This window comes from Oreochromis niloticus, linkage group LG2, assembly GCF_001858045.2.
Source record: "Oreochromis niloticus isolate F11D_XX linkage group LG2, O_niloticus_UMD_NMBU, whole genome shotgun sequence".
Taxonomy (NCBI): domain Eukaryota; kingdom Metazoa; phylum Chordata; class Actinopteri; order Cichliformes; family Cichlidae; genus Oreochromis; species Oreochromis niloticus.
Genome location: NC_031966.2, coordinates 11,839,732 through 11,845,418, shown reverse-complemented (window position 1 = coordinate 11,845,418; position 5,687 = coordinate 11,839,732).

Below are 5,687 nucleotides of genomic sequence, written 5' to 3'. Positions count from 1 at the left end.
GCTCATACTTCAAGTCACCTTTGTGTGACTTTCATTAAGCGGTTAAAGTTTATACAAATTTTCACAGACAGCAGTTGTTATTTCTTAGAATGTGTGATGCTGCCCAGCAGCTTTGCACATATTTAATTAATTTGAGCTATTTTTAAAAAATTGCAAACATGTTAAAGTTCCACCAGTTCATCTGAAACTGTTAGCAATACCTTTAAAAAAAAAAATCATTTATTCTTTCCTCTTTTCTCATGTTTTTTTCAAGTTTTATTACTAGTGTTGTATATTTTTGTTCCCATGCTTTTCTGTGGGAAAATTTTGTTTGCACTCTAGAAATACATTTTCTTTATCGTTTTAGCGACCCTATTAAGGGGTTGATCATTTGCTAATTATTTGCTAAGTCTAAAGTCTGTAGTACTCTGTAGTTCTTTATACTCCTCTGAGTTTGACAGTTAAAAGAGTTGTATTCTGTTTTTAGGACCAACAATTGGCTGAGGTGAGGCAAATTCTGTATCTTTTGGACAATACTGAGTAGTTTACAAAAATGCATTCATCGCTAAGCTTATATATATTCTGTAATTAGCAATTAGTTGAAGTATAATATAAGTGAAATGCAGAAACCAAGTTTTTGAAAGAAGGCCACAAGCTTTAACATGTGTATTGATTAATTTGTTTGTTATTCTCACTTCTTCTCTTGTTTGAATCTAAGAACTGGAAAACCATTCAGGGCCCTGTTTAATTCCATTTATGGTCAACTTCCTGGGGAGAATGTGTCAAGTAGAAGGGGGATGTTTGCAGGATGTGTTGATTTTAGGAAAGAGATTTTAGGAAATAGATCATTTATTTTATTACTCTGTTGTTATTTCCAGGAATCAGAGGTAATACTGTCTTTATAGACAGGAGCTGCAGCATTATGTTGTGTCAAGAAGAGCAGGTGCTGCAGACTTTTTTCTAATTTCTTGGGTTTTTTTTCTTTTTTTAATAATTTGATTTGCTCAACCTTTTTCTTTTTTTTTTTATCAGTTTCAGTCAAACTAAATATAAAACACTGATCCACTTGACCTGATGAACAGGTTAAAGGCTCTTTGTTTCTGCCCCACCACTTAGCCATGTCTCACATATTGTACTTGGCAGTACTTGGCTGCCTTCCACCCAGAAACCAGAATGGCATATGAGAAAATGTCTTTGGGTGATTAATAGCATGTGCCCATAATTACTCCAGTGTCTTGAATCAATGCCTGAGAGAGGTAGTGTTCTATTAAATAATAAATCAGTATTTTAACATGCAGGTTTAATTCAGTGCTCTTTCTGCCTCTGTCTACATTTAGCTTTTTGTTTCATGCTCTACATTAACATGGTTTCAAGCATGGCTACTCAGAGGTTAATGTGCAAACAGGACACAAAGAGGAGATGCTTGATGGCTGATAGGAGGGAAGGGATCAGCGGAGCGAAGCACCATGGCGCAGCTCACATATCATTATAGTTGTCTCCCTCGCAGCAAACCTTAATTAAAGTGAGCACCTGTGAGAAGATGGGAGTGTGAATACCATCTCTGAGGTGATCCAGTTACGGAAGCTCACAGTTTCATTTCACAGTGTCCCAGGCTGACAAGGAGCCAATTTCCTTGATTCCCAAATAAACAAGCGCATAGCAGCTAATAACAAACATATCAGATTGAATGGAGATATTTTTCAGGTAACTGAGATATCGTCTAGTCACCAGAGGCAGACATACACAAACTGAATGGATTATGTACTTCTCTGAGTATTTAATATCTCACAATCTGATAAGCTACAAGTTTAACATGTCATTTATGGTTCATATGAAGTGTTTGGATAATATGTGCAGTTTTTACCAAAACAAATTTCTCATTCTTTTTCTCATATGGTATGTGCACGTAGATAATGACTGTTAAAAACGCTACGGACACTGAATTATCGACTCATATTTTTAGCAGAATCCTCATACAGTGCACCAAACTTCATGCCTGAATTAACCTAAAAAATATTTTAGCTGATCATCTTTATCTTTCAAATGATTTTTTTTAATGTGATACCAGTGATATGTTCAGATACATATCTATTTGTAATGGTTTTGATTATAAACTGTAAATAAAGCAAGTAAGTAAACAAAAGATGGCCATAACTTCCAGGTCTGAAAAGCCAGTGCAAAAGTTGTTTCAATCTCCACTCCATCAAATGGCAAGCAGGGAGCTTTGAATGCCAGTAACACAATTGTATTAATATAAACTTATGAAATCAGGAAAATTAGCTCTCTGTGCTCACCTTTAATAATCAGTCACCACATTCCATGGCTCATTCAATTGCTGATTCAATGGCTCAGAAGCTCCAAGGCATTTTCCTATAATTTCCTACCAATGACAATGTGATGGATGACATTGGCTGTCTTAAAAACACTGATGTCATTAGCTGTGTGAAACAACTATAATTAATCTAAGCCTAAATAAGACAAACTGCAACTTTTTTATTTGCAAAGTGTTAAAATTGTGTAAAATTGCAAAGTGACACTATATCTATTAAGATGCGCAATGACTGAAGTCTTTTTTTCTGCCTGAAACCTAACTAATTTCCTGAATTTTAAAGATCAATGTAAAAAAATAAAAATAAATAAAACAAGTCAAGTCATACAGAAATCACTGCTGTTGCCGTTAAATTCAGACAGTTAGTGATTAATGATACATATGTACTTAAAAAGGAGCCTACATAAGGAGACATACTTGGTCATACTCTCTGTAAGTTGAAGACTAGTGCAAAAAAAATCAAACATTGCCATGAAAAAGTATTTGCTCCTTCCTTAATTCTTATCTTTTTCACACATTTGTCACTGTGATCATCAAACAAATTCTAGTAATGCCAGTTAATACCAATTGTAGCTTTTGAAATGATGATTTCATTTCTTTTAAGAGAAAAAAGTTATCCAAACCTTTCTGGCCCTGTGTGAAAAAGTAAAGGTCCCCTTTGTTAAATCATGAGTTAACTGAGATTAATCAAAATGTTTGGACTTTAGTTTCGGCTCTCAAAAAGCAACACATCATGAGACCATCTAAAGAAACAGCTGAGAAGCAAAGTCCTTGACAGTCTGGAAAGGGTTACAAGGTTTGCACTCTAGCAAATCACAGTGAACCCTTATCAACAAATGGACAAAACCTGGAACAGTACCAAAATTACCAAAGTCTAACAAGATTACTCCAAGAGCACATCAACAACTGATCTAAGAGGTCACAAAAGAACCCAAAACATCATCCAAAGAACTCCAGACCTCACTTGTCTCAGTTAAGGTCAGTGTTCATCATTAATTCCCTGTTATCACAAATGCTTGATTGCAGTTCTTCCTGCCAAGGGTGGCACGACCACTTATTGGTTTAGGGAGCAATGCCACAGTGCCAGATAGTTTGGATTTTTTTTTTCAATAAAAAAGTATTTAACATGTGTTATCTTTGTCTTATATTAAAACTATTTTCATGTTTGTTTGATCAGAAACATTTAGGTGTGACAAATGTGCACAATGTGGGGCACAATTTGTGTGGCAGGAAAATCATGTTAAAACCAAAGTTAGTGAGTTAGCATTGTTTTTTAAATTGCACTTTCTAAGATCATATATGACATTTACGTATTAAAATCTATTTGTTTTTATGTGAGAAAACATCTATTGATTATTTATTGTCTAAATCAGTGATCCTGCAAACTGCTGGGGAGTGAAACCAAAAGTCAGCAGTTTCTTCCCATTACCCTTTCCAAGTTGTCAGCTTTAAATCCAAATCAGTGAGAGATTTTCATTCATGAGCGGTGTGCCTTGCGACAGCTGTGTTACAGAGCACTGCGTCTACAGCTCAATATATACAGCACTGAATGACTGACAATAAGGTCTATCATCAATCAAAGGGTCACCATAGTTCATATGTTTACTACTTTCCACAAATCACAGCTTTGCTGAGGCCAGGCTCAACTTGTGTCTTATACCTTTTTAGGAACGTACATCATAATATATTAAAAGAGCAGATAAACTGCCTTTCCTAACAGGAAACCATTCACGGCTCTTGTGTATGAAACCAGTGAATAAATGTTGTGCTAGATTTGCGATTAGGGAACAAATAGACTACTGTCATGTTTGAGAGCAGACTTAATTTAGGCAAATATTCATGAAATGTAACCTTTTTTTTTTTTTTTTAGCTTTTTGGGGGTAGGGGGCTGACTATATACATAGTTCATTTCTGATAATCAAAGATGTAAAGTACATAGAACTCCAGCTAATATTTCTGATAATAAATATTTTATTAGGATTGACTACAGCATAAAACTATGTAAGCATGTCAGATTAACAGCATTTTCGAATATATTGTTTATACTTTAAAGCAAGAAAACGTGTCTTTTTTGAGGATAAATGCAAAATAAGTACATTTAAAAATTCATTAATAAAACCAGAAAAAGACACCTGAAAATTCACTGAAAATTAAAATGCTAGCCTACCCATTTTACAGGTAATTAATTTTATTATTTTTTTTCCAACCCAAATGTTAAAAATACCAAAAAGAACAAAAATTTGGTTCATAAAATGGTTAGTGTTTTGATCAGGGTTTACCTTGGTTGATATTTTATTATTATTGCCAAGCAGGTGTTCTGAACACGTCTCTATTTAAAAAGTGTATCTACAGTCTCAGAAGATGAGTCCGATTCAGCAGTTTTGTTGCTCTTTTCAGCAGAATTCTTCATCTTCATCAGATCAGATGCTTTGGTTATTTCTTGGCCATAGTCTAACTCTCTGTTGTCTGCAGCACAGACTCTACAGGAACCTACACCGCAGATGCTGCTGCTTTTGATTTTTTCAGTATTCAGATTGATTTGCACTAAGGTTAGTTTTTTTTTTTTATGATATGTTGCAAATAAAGACATCATAGTATTGTAGCCAAAGGAGAATTTTAAGCTCAAAAGCACATGCGCAAAATAAATCAGAGCTGGCAGAGCTCTGAGTTACAGCTGGAGTGAGCAGATAAACAAACTGTTATTATTTTGAAATAACCCGTACACGAATCTGCTGAAGAGGAATCCCTTAAGATTCACTGGTGTGAAATTAGCTGAGAGATGGCGAAGTGTTTTCAGACATGTCTCAGAGAAAGTATTTACAGAAACAGCTTGACACCTTGGAACAATATGTTTCTTTGCTTTCTTGCAGAGAGCCACATTGAAAAATTTCTACATCCATCACATCTGTGTAAGTGACCTTTAGTAGTTTTGGCAGCTGGATTAGCCACGCTACCCCTTTCTATTTATTTCTAGTCAAAGATGTAAGAAAACCTCCAAATTAGTTGACTTTTAAATATAAAGTTAATGTAGGAATGCAAATGTTTACAGATCTTGAGAAATCTTAACAATGTTATTTCTGGCAACAGTGATTTGCCAGAAATAAGTTGCATCACACAGGTACACTGCATATGAGCAATGGGTGTTTTCATTTGTGTTGAAGTATAAGGAAATCAGCTGCCATTGTGTTATGAACATGCTCCCCTCTAGGTTAACAGGATATTGATCCTTTTGGGACTATTCAATCATTCAAATACTGCATGACCTCCTCTGACTAATGACTGAAGAGGAATAAAAATAAAACACATTAAGAATTGCAGGTGAATGACAAATTAAAGGAAAACCCAACATAAATTATCTTGGCACTGACTCTATTCCTGG